General features: G+C 34.6%; 1 long non-coding RNA gene across 1 annotated transcript in view; it reads left to right on the top strand.

Annotated features, from left to right (window-relative positions):
• LOC309653799 overlaps positions 1–18,224 on the top strand; it is a 146,565-nt gene that overhangs the window by 21,390 nt on the left and 106,951 nt on the right. Inside the window, exon 2 of the long non-coding RNA XR_014259514.1 lies at positions 13,791–13,945. This is a non-coding gene — a long non-coding RNA (uncharacterized lncRNA). The remainder of the gene's footprint in view (positions 1–13,790; positions 13,946–18,224) is intronic.

Here is an 18,224-nt window from a genome sequence, read left to right as displayed (position 1 = left end):
GGCTACAGGAAGAGAGAAAGCTGGATAGAATAAATTACGTGAGTCCAGAAAACCTACCAGAGGAGAGGTTTTCAGGAGGAGCCAGAATACATACCATTCGCCAGGGCCATCCAAACTGCATTGATGAGCGGCATCGGCAACACAACAGGTTAAGTGGTAGCGCTCTTCCGTAAGGCTGAGTTGATGACAAGGGAGGCAGTAACAAACTTGGAATTGTTAATCTATGGATCTCAAAATAACAGGAGTGACCTCCAATGTCAGAAAAGCAGCTAAGGTTCATGTGACCTAAAGGTGGTGGTAAAGATAGTGAGCATAGTGTTCCAAAGGGCAAAAGAGACAGGCAGCCAGCTTGGGTGCTGTTAACGTCTTACAGCAAGAAAATGGCACGCATGGCGGAGCAGAAAGAGAACAGTAGTCACTCCAGTAAAAAGTCATAATTCTCTACTCAGTTTCTGGAACTGTGTCTATTTGAAGATCCATAGCTCATTTATTGGTGAAGAGCCAGATAGCTAGAACAAAGGGTTTTTTGCAACAATGCAGTCAGTACATATGACAAGGATTTCTTCAGTTCTTCCGCAGAGAGACATATGGCCTTTTCCTTAGGTGACAGTAAATTAAGGAGAGAGCTACAGTTTGATTCTGAAGGCTGTCTGCTGGCAGAATTCCCTTAAGAGGCTAATTAGCTATGGCCCACCCATATTATAGAGGGTAATCCGTTTTACTCAAAGTTTACCGATTTAAAGGTTAATCTCATCTAAAAAATACCCTCACAGAAACATCTAGAATAATATTTGACCAAATATCTGGTTGCCGTGGCCTAACTAAATTGATACAGAAAAGTAACTATTCCTTTATGTAATATTTTTTCTGTCTTCATTTTCTCCTTCCTCTTCTCTCTGTTCTCTTCTTTCTCCTTCTCCTTCTTCTTAATATCCTTATGCCTTTGTTTGTGTAGAAAGGAGATTAAGAGGTAATAACCAAGAAAGATACATGCAAACACTAATCAACTGCATTCTTATGGTAACCTATAAAGATCAAACTGTGAGAAATCATGATTATTATAAAATAGTGTTATTAATCATGACACAGAGGTTTTGTGTGAAATGAATATTTTGATTTTATATTTTTCACATGCTGATTCTTAATTTACTTCCCAATTAACTTACAAAGTTTTCCAGTTTTTGACGGCAACGATGATGTTTTTTTAAAAAAGTGTTACTCATAGTTTTCCTGACAGCAATATGCAAGAAAAATGCTATGTTTGATAAGTCTGAAACTTACTTAAAAGATTGCAATCTTTACTTCTGTGTTCTCTGTTAAATGTCAGCTATGTTTGGCCATTTACTTAGAGCTAAAATGAGTAGTCAGTTAACCTGATAAGATATAATTCACAGTGCATTTTTCAAGATGATCTGAGGGAGAGTCAGGTGAGGTCCCCAAAGCAAGTTGTGCATTCCATCCTGTTGTTTCATATACTGAGAACTGTTGTTTCGTGAAGAAAAATTCAATCTACGCTTTTTATTATTTAGTTTTCTTGTTATGTAAAGACATGCAATAATATTTAGAAAGGGCTAATTTCTACTTCATGCACTTCTTTGGAAAAGAAGAAGTATGGAATGAGAAAACCCTAAACTTTTAGCTAGTTGGCATAACTTACTGATGGGAAAATCTTGATACATTCATTTAACTAAGAAGTATTTTTTGTGTATACTAACTATATCAGGTCAGGCACTGTGCTATACAATGAAATTATTATGGTAAATATAAGGTACATTGTGTGCTTCCTCTTAAAGCTTGTAGACTATGGAAAAGAGATAGAAATAAAAATGTCAAAACCATTATTATAGAATGGGAAGTACGGGGTGTTATTCCCTGGGCCCCTAATTAAGAGTCAGGGAGCTTGATTTATTCAAGTATAGTGGAATATTTAGAAGACAGGAAGAAGTATTCCTGTATCAATTGGTAGAGCAGTCACTAGTATTTTTGTGTCTAGGAGAAAATGCAAACTGTCTTTTGGATTACCATTCTTTTTCAGACTTTTCCATGGCCTGGCCCCTTCTCAGTGATGCTGACTGAAAGGGATTAGGGATCTTTTTGCCCCAGAAAAAGTTACAACAGTGGTGGCAATAGCTAGAACAGATAGTGTTGCATCCTGTTGCAGATACTCCTTGAGAGGAGGGGATGATGTTATCACAGATTATGAACCTGGTATCTTCTCTTTGGACGAAAAACATGATTAGAACCTCTTTCTAGATTGTCCAGAATGAAGTCCACTCACATTAAAGGCTCCAAAGACCTCAGAGGGGAACTCACGAGGAAGCAAGAGGGCCTCTTTATTTGAGATCCAGAAATATCTCCAGGACCTGTTGGTTTGTCTAGATTATTCCTCTGTGGCTATGTTTTGAGTCTTTGCAGCACCAGCCACCCAGGCACAGTGGCAGACCCCCAAAACAGAGACTGGATGTGACTGTGCATAAGACTTCTAGCCTTGGACAATAAGCGTGAGCCTTTGTGGGACCCTAGAGAATCTTTCCAGGAATATGACTCACTGGATGAATCACCAAAATAGAGACCAAGATTCACTAGAGTGTGCTAGACATTTTTTTTCCAGTTAAGGTTTATTGGAACTCTGTGGTCTAATTTACAATGCTCCAATCTTCCAGCAGTCAAGGAAAATTTTTGCAACTGATATTTTTGTAATTTGGAGCTTCCGGCAAAGGGAGGCAGCTTCCATCCAGACGTGCCCCTTGGGGTTTTGGACTCCCTGGGGTTTTAATGACCCTGACATAACTAGTAGGTACGTTGCTTTTATTTTTTGTTTTGTTTCTGTTGTTTTGGTTGTTGTTTTGTTTTGAAGACAAGGTGTTAGAAACCACAAACACTTTTTTGTTTAATTTTTGTTGAAAGAGGGTAAGATTTAACTGGGTTGGAGATATACACTATCCATTGGGGTGGGAAAAATTACTTTAAAGTTTTTTAATATAATATATATAGATATATATATGTATAGATATATAGACACATACATACTACTGTATTTGAGGGAGATCTGATTATTGTTATAGTAACCTCTAAATACCTGATCAAGTATTTCAAAATGATTTGCTCAGTGGTCTGTTTAAAATTGTAATTTGAGTTTTTCTTTATAATGAAAATTCCCTGTAAATATTTCCCCTATGTCTGTATTTAGAAAGTGTTATTTTTGAAAATTAATTATACACGAGTAGACCTGTATGTTTATGTTACCTGAAAGATTGACTATAGTAGGTCTATCTATACATTAGACTAAGCATTGAGGGGATGAATATCCTTGTCTGAAGTTTCCAAATCACATCAAAGAAATAGAGCAAAAAATATATATGTAATTAACAATGATACAAAAATATTGGTCACTTTTTACATTTCATAAAGAATCATGGCTACAGATGATTTTAAAGTATTATTACTATTTTTAATTTCAGGCAGTTTTTTTTTTATTGGAGTATAGTTAATTTACAGTGTTGTGTGAGTTACAAGTGTAGCAAAGTAACATTTTTTTTGTAATACAGTTTATTACAAAATATTGAGTATCGTTCTTTGTACTATACATAGGTCCTTGTTGTTTATCTATCTTATATATAGTAGTATGTATATGTTACTCCCAACTTCATAATTTATTCCTCCCCCCCACATTTCCCCTTTGGTAACCATAAGTTTGTTTTCCCCTTTGGTAACCATAAGTTTGTTTTCCCCTTTGGTAACCATAAGTTTGTTTTCTTTATCTGTGAGTTGGTTTCTGTTTGGTAAATAAGTTCATGTGTATCATTTTTTCTTTTTTAGTTCCACACTCTAGTAATATCATATGGTATTTGTCTTTCTCTGTCTGACTTAACTTCACTTAGTATGATTAACTCTAGTTCCATCCATGTTGCTGAAAATGGCATTATTTCATCTTTTTCATGTCTGAGTAGTGTTCCGTTTTATATATATATATATATATATATATACATACATATATATATAGATATATACATATATACGTATATACATATACATATATATATACATATATACATATATACACACACACACATATATATATATATATATATATATATATATATATATATATACACACATATATATATATACCACATCTTCTTTGTCCATTCATCTGTCGATAGATATTCAGGCTGCTTCCATGTCCTGGCTATTGTAAATAGTGCTGCAGTGAACACTGGGGTGCATGCATCTTTTTGAATTATGGTTTTCTCTAGATATGTGCTCAGAAGTGGGATTGCTGGATCATATGGTAGTTCTGTTTTTAGTTGTTTAAGGAACCTCCATACTGTTCTGCATAGTGGCTGTACCATTTTACATTCCCACCAACCGTGTAAGAGGGTTCCCTTTTCTCCACGCCCTCTCCAGCATTTATTGTTTGTAGACCTTTTGATTATGGCCATTCTCACTGGTGCGAGGTGGTTCCTCATTGTAGTTTTGATTTACCTTTCTCTAATAATTAGCGATTTGAGCATCCTTTCATGTGCCTGTTGGCCATCTCTATGTCTTCTTGGGAGAAATGTCTATTTAGGTCTTCTGCAATTTTTTTCATTGAGTTTTTCTTTTTCTATTGAGCTGTGTGAGCTGTTTGTATATTTTAGAGTTTAATCCCTCATGGGTTACATCGTTTGCAAATATTTTCTCCCATTCTGTAGGCTCTTTTCGTTTTGTTTATGGTTTCCTTTGCTGCGCAAAAGATTTTCAGTTTAACTAAGTCCCATTTGTTAATTTTTGTTTCCATTTTCATTGCTCTAGGAGGTGGTTCCAAAAAGATTTTGCTACAATTTATGTCAAAGTGTCTTCTGCCTATGTTTTCCTCTAGGAGTTTTATAGTATCCACTCTTACATTTAGGTCTTTAACTCATTTTAAGATTATTTTTGCGTATGATGTTAAAGAATGTTCAATTTCATTCTTTTACATGTAGCTGTCCAGTTTTCCCAGCACCAGTTATTGAAGAGGCTGTCTTTTCTCTACTGCGTATTCTTGCCTTTGTTGTCATAGATTAATTGACCATAGGTGGTTGGGTCTACTTCGGGGCTCTCTTTCCTGTTCCATTGATCTATATTTCTGTTTTGTGCCAGTACCATGTTGTTTTCATGACTGTAACTTTGTAGTATGGTCTGAAGTCAGGAAGTCTGTTACCTCCAGCTCCGTTTTTCTTTCTTAAAGTTGGTGTGGCTAATAGGGGTCTTTGTGTTTTCATACAAATTAAAAAATTTTTTGTTCTAGTTGTGTGAAAAATGCCATTGGTCATTTGATAGGGATTGCGTCGAATCTGTGGATTGTCTTGGGTTATATGATCATTTTAACAATATTGATTCTTCCAGTCCAAGAACATGGTATATCATCCAACTGTTTGTGTCATGTTTAATTTCTTTAATCAGCATCTTATGGTGTTCAGAGTACAGTTCTTTTGTCTCCTTAGGTAAGTTTGTTCTTAGGTATTTTATTTCTTTTGATGTGATGGTAAATAGGATTGTTTCCTTAATTTTTCTTTCTGATCTTTTGTTGGCTTTAAGTGGGCTTTAAGGCTTCAGTTCCCCCCTATACTCCTGGTCCAACCACACACCTGGGGGGGCCTTCAGGCAGATTTTTTTAAAGCTATTTGAATGTATATTCAAGGGCAGCAACAAATCTCTCATCCTTGGATTTAATACATCTTTTTATTGCATTATAGATGAATTTACTTTACAAGATAGTTACTTACCTTTGCTCTGATAGATTCACCAGTTCTTTTATAATAAGTTTGGTTCAGCTCAGCATCTAAATTCTACAAAATTAGTCTTGCTCATTTCCATTTAGATGAGCGCCTGATTAAAGTACAATGGCACTCTGACTTCTTAATATAAACCTTTACATTTTTTTATAGGAAAGTTTTACACAGTTTAACACAATAAAATTTGATGCCATTCAAGCACTATATATTTGTCTTAGTTCATGTTTTCATTATGATGTGCTTGAGTTCTAAGGTTTGTGTAAGTGTATAAAGATTTCTAGTAACATTTTCCCCAGAATAGTATTTTAATTTTTATAAGGAACTTGAAAATTAATAGTTAGTATATGAGGAGAAACATGTGAAGAATAAAGAGGTGAATAAAGATGAAAAATTAAAAATTGAGGATAATAATGAGGATGTGAACTAAAACACTGGCTGCATTGTCTTCTATGAATAATTTTCCAGACTTTACTGAGTATATCCATGTTTTCTCATTCTTCTCAAACATTGGAAGGGCTTTCTTTCTTTTAAATCTCTCAGTAATTATTCTTGTTATCCTCTACTAGTGACTTATGAAAGAAATTTCTCCTGCCGTTACTTGATTTTCTCTGTTTCCTTAATCTCTTCCTGTGTATTGGATCATCACATCAACATTCAAATATGCTCTAGAATCTCTTACCTCAAATAGAAAAAAAAAAAAAAAAAGACAGTAAAAATATTAGTTAGATCTCTGAAATAAATGTCTGGTCCAGAAAATAACTTAATGATATGAATTCTGGCACAGACATCACCTTCTTAAGTCCAGAGAAATGTCTTTCTTTTATTTTTTCCTCCTCTAACACATTACTGTGCATTGTCTTATTGGAACAAGCTACTAAATCTCTCCAACCCTTCAACGTGTCATTGAATTCATATTCTGCAACTTCCTGTCCCAATAATGTTAATCTCACCATTTCTTTTATCCCTTGTTTGATTATCTAGAAAGTAAAGATAATATCTGTAGCAGACATAAGTGGTTGCCTACCTCACTTTCAATCTCCCTACTTGGTTATTTTGTTCATGTTTTTAATTCTCTCCCATAGGACTCACTGTTAAATCCTGCGTACTCTAAGCTGATCATTAAAATCTTATTCTCTTTGCCAGTGATAGATGTAGGGATGATTACGAAACTTTGATCCTACCCTAAAGATAAAAAATATATTTTAATCATGGTTAAATTTGTATTCATCTTCATTTACATTTGGAGAAGTCTGCTGGAAAGAGTCTGGGGAAAGTTTCCCCTTTAAAAAAGAAAACTCACACAAGAAGAGTTACCCACATTTTCTACTACACGTTCTCATGCTTACACACAGAGTCATAACCATTTTACTCTCATGAAGGGAGGAAGGCTGAGAACAAAGGTGCTGAGGAGGGCGGGTCAGAAAATAACGAAAAGAGCTGGGTTCTTGATGACATCATTCAGCCACTGAATTAAACAACCCTGGGGGTGCCTGACCTTTAGAGTCTTTGCTATATGAGGTAATAAATTTTTCTTACTGAATTGGGATTTTCTATTTTTTTCAGGCAAAAGAATCTTATATAGTGTAGTACTTACCCACAAGTCTGGTGAGATGATTTAATAAGTTAATTCACATATACCACATAGCAGAGAGCTTGGGACATAAAATACTTAAAAATGGAAATTATTACAATTGAATTTTCCCCTCTTCCTCTCCTTCTTCTCCTTCTTCTTCTCATAGTATTAGTATTAGTAATAATTAGTACTGTTTTATTTTACGATTTCATGCGGTCTAAGTAAATTTAATTTCCCCAATAGCAGTACCATGCATCTTTATGAAAGAAAACAAGAAACACTATCAAGCAATTAGATAAACACATAACATTTTCTGTAGTTTAAGAATCATCTTTTGGCTTACAAGATTTTCAAATGTAGGGGATTTTAAATGCCTCCTCCGTTCTTCATTACCTGCTGAGTTATCCATGACCTAAATATATGCCTCATCCTTATATTTTTACCATTAGACTCATATGCCTCCTTCAGGGGTGATGCATTCTACTCAATAATGACAGATAATGATATAAAATTTAAGCAAATAGTAATGTTATAAATGGACCTTAATCATTTCAAATCTTATGTTTCTCACTCAGAAAGGACCAAGCTTTCCAAAATAGTAGTGGACCAGATGGAAGAAATGTAATATTCAAAGGCAAATCTATATACGTTACTTCAGATATATCAAGTAAAGGTAAAAATGGATATTTGTTTCTGAAGAGAGATGAAACACCTTGCTAATTTTCATTAAGTACTTAGTCTTAATGAATTTCACTTAAATCATACGTAATTTTTAAATAGATCTTTATTGGAGTATAGTTGCTTCACAATGCTGTGTTAGTTTCTGCTGTACAACAAAGTGAATCAGCCATATGCATACACGTGTCCCCATATCCCTCTTGAGCCTCCCTCCCATCCTCCCTATCCCACCCCTCTAGGTCATCGCAAAGCACCGAGCTGATCTCCCTGTGCTGTGCTGCTTCTTCCCACTAGCAAACTGTTTTACATTTGGTAGTGTATGTATGTCAATGCTACTCTCAGTTCGCCCCAGCTTTCCCTTCCACCCCAATATCCTCAAGTCCATTCTCTATGTCTACATCTTTATTCCTGCCCTGCCACTAGGTTCATCAGTACCATTTTTTTTTTTTTTAGATTGCATATATGGAATCTATTCCATATATGCGTTAGCATACGTATTTGTTTTTCTTTTTCTGACTTACTTCACTCTGTATGACAGACTCTAGGTCCATCCACCTCACTACAAATAACTCAGTTTCGTTTCTTTTTATGACTGAGTAATACGCCATTGTCTATAGGTGCCACATCTTCTTTATCCATCTAGGTTAGTTCTATGTCCTGGTTATTGTAAATAGTGCTGCAGTGAACACTGTGGTACATGTCTCTTTTTTGAATTATGCTTTTCTCAGGGTATATGCCCAGTAGTGGGATTGCTGGGTCATATGGTAGTTCTATTTTTAGTTTTTTAAGGAACCTCCACACTGTTCTCCATAGTTGTATCAACTTACATTCCCACCAACAGTGCAGGAGGGTTCCCTTTTCACCACACCCTTTCCAGCATTTATTGTTTCTAGATTTTTTGATAATGGCCATTCTGACCGGTGTGAGGTATCACCTCACTGTAGTTTTGACTTGCATTTCTCTAATAATTAGTGATGTTGAGCATCTTTCCGTGTGCCTCTTGGCCATCTGTATGTCTTCTGGGACCTAATTAAACTTAAAAGCTTTTGCACAGCAAAGGAAACCATAAATAAGATGAAAAGACAACCCTCAGAATGGGAGAAAATATTTGCCAATGAAACAATAGATAAAGGATCAATCTCCTAAATATACAAACAGCTCGTGCAGCTCAATATCAAAAAAAACAAACAATCCAATTAAAAAATGGGCGGAAGACGTAAATAGACATTTCACCAAAGACATAAGTAATTTTTTGATCGACTTGAATGCCAGCTTTATATTCAGAGTGGTCAAGTTCAAATAATTTTTGGGAGAACTGAGCACACATGCAACAAAATGTGAGGACATTAATCGAAATTTAAGGACTATAAACTTTCCAAATAACTCTAACATAAAATCAGTGAAAAAATTTAAGCAATATATAATACTGACATAACTGTTGCTTCAGTCTTCTTGTAAATTAAATAGAAATAACACCGATAAGTAAATTTTCTTATATGGGTTTAATAAAAAATGGTTCTTGAAAACTAAAAAAGAGAAAAATTAAGTACATAATTACATTGGAGTCAAAGTACATTTTATTGTTGTTGTTGTGATAACAGTTGCTAATTTTCAACAATACAGGAATTGTTGCCTAACTATAGTTTTCTTTGTTCCAAATAGATTTTTCAAAGTAAAAATATGACATAAATTTTGCCCATAAGATGATTAGACAAAACTGGCATTGGGATGGAAAGTCATGTGTTTCAAGACCCTTCACACCAAGAGATATTTAGGCATTATTACTTAGATTAATTGAGCTTTTATTAAAGCTAATTTTCTAGTATTCACACTTCAAAATACAGATGGAAATAAAATATATAGTTCTCAGTTTGGCAGGAGTGTACTATACAATTTATAATAAAGTTGATTTATATTAATTGCTAGAAAATTTATGGGCAACAGATTTATTTTAATGGAGTCATTTATGGTCCTAATTTGTTTTATTGATATTAGGATCCGGACATCTTGCTGTTTTAAAAAGATACTCAAGCACAGGGAGATCAGCTCCGTGCTTTGTGACCACCTAGAGGGGTGGGATAGGGACGGGGGAAGGGAGAGGCAAGAGGGAGGGCATCTGGGGCTATATGTATATGTATAGCTGATTCACTTTGATATACAGCAGAAACTAACACAACACTGTAAAGGAATTATACTCCAATAAAGATGTTAAAAAAAAAAAGTTAACAAACAGCAAATTAAAAATGGATGATTTTTTTAATCCATTTACAATTAATTAAATAGTACATTTTGTTTTCTTTTCTTTTTTCTCCTTATGATTGTTGTTTTTCATTGTCGCCCCTATGTCCTTATGCTAATAAATAAAGTTGGTTTCTGCTAAATACAGTATTGAAAATCAAGAAGGAAATACACTATTCTCTTATTCTCCTTTAATTTGAAAATATGTGTATTGGCACCACTATACTGCTTTCAGTTAACGTTAATTTGTGTGTACTTTACATTTTTTTATCAGTCTTGCTAAGGGTTTCTCTTAGTTTCCTGTTGCTGCTGTACCAAATTAACACAATCTTAGTGACTTAAAACACCACAAATTGATTATTTTACAGTTCTGGAGATCACAGTTCAAAATAGGTCTAGCTAAGCTACAGTTAAAATGTTTACAGGACCCCATTCCTTCTGCACATTCTGGGAATCCAGTTTCTTGCCTTTCTCAGCTTCTAGAGGCTCTCCCCAATCCTCAGCTACTGGCCCCCTTCCATACTTACAGCCTGAAATGAAATCATTCTCACTTTGCTTCCACTGTCACATCTCCTTTTCTGACTCCGACACTTCTGCTTCCCTCGTCTACTCTTTTTCAAAATAAGGACCTTTGTGATTACACTGGCTCACCAGGGTAATTCAGGAAACGCTATGGAGATCCTGACTTAACTGCATCTGCAATGTCTCTTTGCCATGTAAGGGAACATATTCCCAGGTTCTGGGAAATAACACTTATACAAGTTGGGAGGGGGTATTATTCTACTACTACAGAGTTTATCAATTTTATTAAACTTTCAAAGATTAACGCTTATGGCTTTGTTATTTTTCTCTATTTTATATCTTTGATCTTTGTTCTCATCATTCTACTTTTTATCCTTCTTCTTCCTCTGGGTTTTAAATTTCCCCTTTTCCTTTTTAGAATCTTGAGATGGAGGCTTAGCTGATTGATTTTTTAAACTTTCATATTTAAATGATAAAGTATAGCCAAAGACTGTTTTGCCTCAATCATATAAGTTTTGATAAGGTACATTTCTATTTCCATACTGTCAATAATATATTTTAAATTCCCATTGCATTTTTTTAAACAAGTGTTCATTTAGACACGTACTGCTAATTCTCAAACACATAAGATTATCTCATTATTCTTCGCGAAAGCATTTATTCATTTATGTATGTTCACAGAACATATGATCCTTTGTGACTTATTGAGACTTGTTTTATAGCCCCAAAGACTATGTATTTTAGCTGCCAGATGTAGTATTCTATAAATTTCTGTTAGGTAAGTTAGATAATAATATAGTTTAAAACTTTTATATCTAGAAGAGATACAGCAGAGGAGAAGGGGTTGAGAGGTGGGCAAAATGGGTAAAAGGGATCGACTCTGTGGTGATGGATGATAACTACACTTTTGATGATGATCCCGTTGTGTATTGAATTACAGTGTTGCACACCGGAAACTTTTATAATGGTATACATCAATTTTACTTCAATAAAAAATAAAGCTTTTATAGCATTACTGATTGTTTTGTTTTTAATTATGCGAAAATCCTATTTGAAATAGCTGTGGTTCATTGTATATTTTTCTGTAACTCCTGTTAATTCTGTCAGTGTTTTAAATGTATGTTGCTTTGTGTTATTACTGGTTATTTTCTAAATTCAGCTTTTTAATCTTTACCTTTTCAAAGTGACTTAAATTATGCCAATTAGCCATTATTGTAAGTAAAATACCATGTATTGTTGTTTTGTCCTTTGTACTTTAGTTGTCACTCATTCTCCTTCTATTATGTGTTATGTATCCACAGTGTAGTTTTTTCTTTAAAGAGTTAGTAACTATTTAATATATTTTATAAATATTATTTTATAGTTAAATTCACAATTTCCCTTTCCGGTGCTCTTCGTTTCTTCCTGCAGATACGTACATCAGTAAATTTGTGCTCATTTTTGTTTGTTTGTTTTGGTTTGGTTTGGTTTTCTTTGTCTTATCTGAAGAGCTATCAACAGTATTCCTTGCAGTCTGGTTCAGCTAGCAACAAATTCTGCCTGTTCTTGTTTATTTGAAAATTTCATTATTTAACCTTAATTTTGGGACAAAATTATTAGTAGAGATAAAGTTTGGGGGTTACACATTTTTCCTATAATTTCATTAAATATATGATTTTATTATCTCTGGCTTCACTTGTTTCTGATGATGTTAGCTCTCATTCTTCTTATTGTTGTGCCAGAATATAATGTATCTTTTTATTTTCTGGTTAAATATTATTTTCATTTATGATGTTTGACTATGATGTGACTTTCTTTGAATGTATTCTATTTGTGTCTTGCAGAATTTTTTAAAAATAAGTTTTTGTTTTTAGAAAACATTTTAGATTTATAGAAAAATTGAAAGGGTAATACAGACAGTTCCCATATACCCAGCCCCGAGTTACATTCTGCACCCATCCTGGATTCCCCTGACCTCTTAAATGATTTTTTAAAATTTGTTTATATTAATATTTACTATTTGAGCTGTAAAGCTCTATGGAATTTTACAAATGCTTAGTGTCATGTATCTGCAATGAAAGTATACAGCATTGTTTTGAAACTCTGAACATATTCCCTGTGTTTCATCATCATTTCTAGCCCTTCTTTAATCTACTGGCCATTACTGATTTACCATGCCTATAGGTTCTGTCATTTCCAGATGTCATATAAGTGGAATAATTCAGTATGTAGACTTTTGCTACTGGCTTCTTTCATTTTACCCTATACATTTAATATTCATCCATATCCTTTCATGGCATTTTAGTTCATTTATTTTTCTTCATTGAAGAATATTGCACTGTTTGAATGTACCACACTTTGTTTATCCATTCATCTGTTTCTCTCTTGATTGTCTTTGTCCCTTGTGAAATACCAGTTGACTGCATTTCTGTGCCTCTCCTTCTGGGCTGTTTCTATGGTTTAATTGATCTATGTGTCTATTCTTGAGCCAATATCATGCTCTCTTGATTACTGTAGCTTTATAGTAATTCTTGAAATCAGGAATTGTTAGCACTACAGCTATGCTGTTAATCTTCTATTATTGTTTTGGCTGTTTTAGGTCTTTCTCCTTTCCACATTAACTTGATATTAGTGTGTCAATATCAAGAAAATAGCTCACTGGAATTTTGATTGGAATTGCATGGAATATATAGATACAGTTAAGAAGAATAAACATCTTAATAATATTGATTTTTCCAGTCAGTATACACAGAATAACTCTTGATTTATTTAATCTTTGGTTTCTTTTATCAGCATTTTATAGTTTTGCACATATAGTTCCTATACATATTTTGTTAGATTTATATTTAAGTACTTCATTTTTATGGTACAATATACATGGTATGTTTTTTTTTTTTGTTTTTAATATTAACTAGAAATTTATTTATTTTTGGCTGTGGTGGGTTTTTGTTTCTGTGCGAGGGCTTTCTCTAGTTGCGGCAAGCGGGGGCCACTCTTCATCGCGGTGCGCGGGCCTCTCACTGTCGCGGCCTCTCTTGTTGCAGGGCACAGGCTCCAGACGCGCAGGCTCAGTAGTTGTGGCTCACGGGCCCAGTTGCTCCGCGGCACGTGGGATCTTCCCAGACCAGGGCTCGAACCCGTGTCCCCTGCATTGGCAGGCAGATTCTCAACCACTGCACCACCAGGGAAGCCCAACATGGTATGTTTTAATTTCAAATTTCATTGACGTATTAAATGTATGTGTGTTTATATTTATATGTACGGTATATATACAAAATACATATATATGTATGTATAGCATATACACAAAAATATATACTAAACCATGAATCCTGTGACCTTGTTATGGTCCTTTATTATTTCCATAATTTTCCAAAATTATATTTTTCTGCAGAGACAGTCATGTCATCTGCAAGTATAGACAGCTTTATTTAATCCTTTCCAAGCCAAATACTTTCTCTTTGTTTTTTTTTTTTCTTGTTTTAAAGTACTAGCTAAAAATCTCAGTAAAACGGAGAGTAGGAAGAGTAAAAGAGAATATCTTTCCTTTTTTCTGGATTTTAGTGAGAAAGTTTTCCACTTCTTAACATGATATATAAATATTTTTATGTCACGTAATGCTTGTGTCTGGTTTTGGTATTATGGTAATGCTGACCTCATAGAATGAGTTTCCTCAGCTTCTGTTTTCTGGAAGAGATTGTGGTAATTGGCACCCTTTCTTTTGATTTGGTAAAATTCACCGGTGACTATCTGAACTGAAGGTTTCTTTTTTGGAAGGTTTTTGATTATTGATACAATTTTTTTTTTAATAGATATGGGCCTGATCAGATTACCTGTCTCTCCTTGTGTAAGTTTTAAGCATTTGTGTCTGTGAAGAAATCATTCTGTTTCATCTAAATTATAGAGTTCTGCTTGTTGTTCTTTACTGCCTTTTTAACATTCATGAAACAGGTCAGGATGACGTCTCTTTAATTTCTGATACTGGTAATTATTTTTTCTTTTCTTTTCTTTTTCTGTTAACCTGGCTAGAGGTTTATCAGTTTTGCTGGTCTTTTCAAAGAAGTTTTTGGTTTCATTGATTTTCTCTACTAAAGTTTTCTGTTTCAATAACTTATGCTCACATATGTATTATTTCTTTTTACTTTCTGTTTACACTAATATTAAATTGTTCTTCATTCTCTAGTTTCCTGAGGTGGAGCTCAGATTACTGATTATAGATCTTTCTTCTTTCTGAATATATGCACTTAATTTTCCTCTCAGCACTGCTTTCTCTGTATCTACAATTTTTTTAAAATTTTTAATTCTATATAATTGCTTTTTAAAATTCCTCTTGAGACTTTTCTCTGTGATCCACATGAGCTTGAGAAAAATGTATCTTTTATTGTTGTTGAGTGGAGTAGTCTATAAATGCCAATTATATTAGTTTGATTGCTATTACTGTCCAGGTCAAGTCTATCCTTACTGATTCTGTACCTACTTGATCTATCAGTTTTTGCTTCACATATATTGAAAGCTTGATGTCAGATTCCACAACTTTAGGAGTTTTATGTCTTTTTGGAGAATTGATACTTTTATTAATATGTAATGTCCCACCTTTTCCTTGGTATTTTTAATTAAAAAAAATTTTTTTTAACATCTTTATTGGAGTATAATTGCTCTACAATGTTGTGTTAGTTTCTGCTGTATAACAAAGTGAATCAGCTATATGTATACATATATCCCCGTATCTCCTCCCTCTTGCATCTCCCTCCCACCCTCCCTATCCCACCCCTCTAGGTGGTCACAAAGCACCGAGCTGATCTCCCTGTGCTATGCGGCTGCTTCCCACCAGCTATCTGTTTTACATTTGGTAGTGTATGTATGTCCATGACACTCTCTCACTTCGTCTCAGCTTACCCCCACTGGAATGGTTTTGACCCAGAAAGAATGTCACCAATAAACAGTCTCACTATGAAACAAGATAGAGAACAACCCCTCAGGGAGCTGACTGTAAGGCTGGAGGCAAGGCCCCTCCTACACTTTTCTTCACTCCCACATGGAGCAAAAGACTCAGTTATGTGTTTATTCCAAATCTTGTAAAGCAGCACTGGCTGTAGGGGCTAACCCTGCCCTTTGTTTCCAGGTGTCCCAAGCTGATTCTTAAATCAGCTTTGTTGAAATTAATATGCCTACTCCAAAGTTTTTAGTTTAGTATTAACTTCATATGCCTTTCTTATTCCCTTTACATTTTTTGAATTATTGGAATTTATTTTTAGAATAGTTTTGAGCTTGCAGAAAAATTGAGCAGAATGTTCAGAGTTCCCATATACTCCCCCTCCCACTCCTTCCCTTGCCCTCATTATTAACATCTTGCCTTGGTGTGGTAAGCATGTTAAAATTGAACCTACATTGATACATTGTTATAAAATAAAGTCAGTTATTTTAAGGGCTCACATTCTTTGTGATCTACAGTTCTGTGGGTTTTGTCAAAGGCATGATGTTATGTACCCACCATTACCACCACATCATGTGGAATAGTTTTACTGCCCTAAAAATCCTGCCTGCTCTAGCTGTTCATCCTTCCCTCCTCCCCTCCCCAATCCCTGGCAGATTGTTCTTTTTTTCACTGTGAATGTGATAAATTCCAGATTTTCTCCAAATATATTATGGCAGATTATACTCCAACACGTGGAAGGGAAGTATTATCACAGTAGTTTTTTTTCAAATATAATCAGACTGGGTTTATGCCTCTCCTACAAAGATTGATCATAATAAAGTATATTGTCTCTAACACTTGTTCACCTGAGTTTGGATTATATAAGAACTACTGAAATAGGCCACCAATCTTCCAACTCTTGTGCTAGAAAGAGCCTCTTTTTTTTTTTTTTTTTTTTTTTGTCGAAACCATACTAGCCTCTAATGAATTCAGCCAATTAAAGGAACTAAAGGTTTCTTTTCTCATTGTTCCTATGATCTATATACTCTGTGTGCCTACAAGATGCCAGTATTAAGAGTTCATTCCTTGCATATTCTCTGTCCATCACCACTGCCCTATGCTATGAGGAAGTGCTTCTTCTCCACCCCTCACTTGGGTTACAGAAGGATTAGTCTGTATAACCACTTACTCTAGGCTAAGTGAGGTCTTTGAGTGCCTCATAAGGCCTCTTTAGCCATAGTTCTTGATGCTCTGGACTTATTGGCATGTTCATAGGAGTTTTTGTGGAAATGTAGTTACCTGGAAGTGCTGAGGTGTCTGTTCGCTTGTTTGAAACTTGAGTAACGTAAACACCTTGTTCTTCTGCTTAATCCCCAAGGATTGACATGGGGATGGTTCAATTTCTCCCTTTAGTATATTCAGTAGACTAACGCAGCAATGTGCTGTGTTCTCCTTCAATAGTCCTTGTTGCTCCCATTTACTACCCACATGGTAAGAAAGCTGTCCTACATGTTTATCTCAAACTTACATGGAGAAATTTGAGAAGAGTCAATTAGTAGAACCATCCATAATGCCAACTACTAGTAAGGGTCTATAGAGGCAAACATAGATACATATATCCATATCTGTCTGTCTGTCTATCTATCTATCTATCTATCTATATCTCCTCTGGAAATTTTTTTCCGTGATACATTAGTTGGTGGGAACGAATTTTTCATAGAATATGTAAAGGCCATTCTGTGTGTACATGTTTGTATATATTTCATAATTTTCCATGTATATGTAGATAGAAATCTACACACCAAAGTTCTACTTCATTTATGTAATTATTAAGGTTATTTTTATAATGAAATGTTAAGATTTCAAAGAATTTTTATCTCCTAATTTTCTCCCAAATATTAATTTAATTACATAGGGGAACATGTCATCTAAATTCCTAAATAGTTATATCAATATTGATGCTAAGTTTCAACGCTTTTTTCATCAAGTGTATATATTAATAAGATGTGTGAAATTTTTTAATTCTAGTGATAGCTTTAGGTATAGATTTTTTTTTGATTTCTATGTGTGTGGTGTGTTTTATTATATATTAGTCTCTTAAATCAAATAGAAAACAAAAAGTGGAGCTACAAACCAAAGTTACAACAGTATTAGCTTTTCTCATCGCCCGTCTGTCTACTTTTGCCAGAGGTCTTTATTTCTTCATAAGGCTTTGAGCTACTGTGCAGGGTCCTTGACTCCAACCTGAAGAACTCCCTGTGGCAGGCGGGTCTGGTGGTTAAGAACTCTCTCAACTCTTGATTAACTGGGAATGTCTTGATTTCTCCCTCATTTTCGAAGGAAAGTTTTGCTAGATATAGGATTCTTGGTTGACGGTTTCTTTCCTTCAACACTTGAAGTACATTGAGCCATGCCATCTGGCCTCCGAGGCTCCTGATGAGAAATCTGCTCATGACCTTCCTGGCAAATCTTCTCTCAGCTTCATAGAACTTTCATAATGTACCTTATCGTGTCTTATGCAGCAGAACATTTTGTATAGTATCGTGAAGTCAGTTAAGTTGCA

The sequence above is a fragment of the Balaenoptera physalus genome (assembly GCF_965194825.1).
Source record: "Balaenoptera physalus genome assembly, contig: HAP1_SCAFFOLD_1171, whole genome shotgun sequence".
NCBI lineage: Eukaryota > Metazoa > Chordata > Mammalia > Artiodactyla > Balaenopteridae > Balaenoptera > Balaenoptera physalus.
The sequence above is the reverse complement of the archived record's forward strand: the minus strand, read 5'-3'. Positions and strand labels throughout refer to the sequence as shown.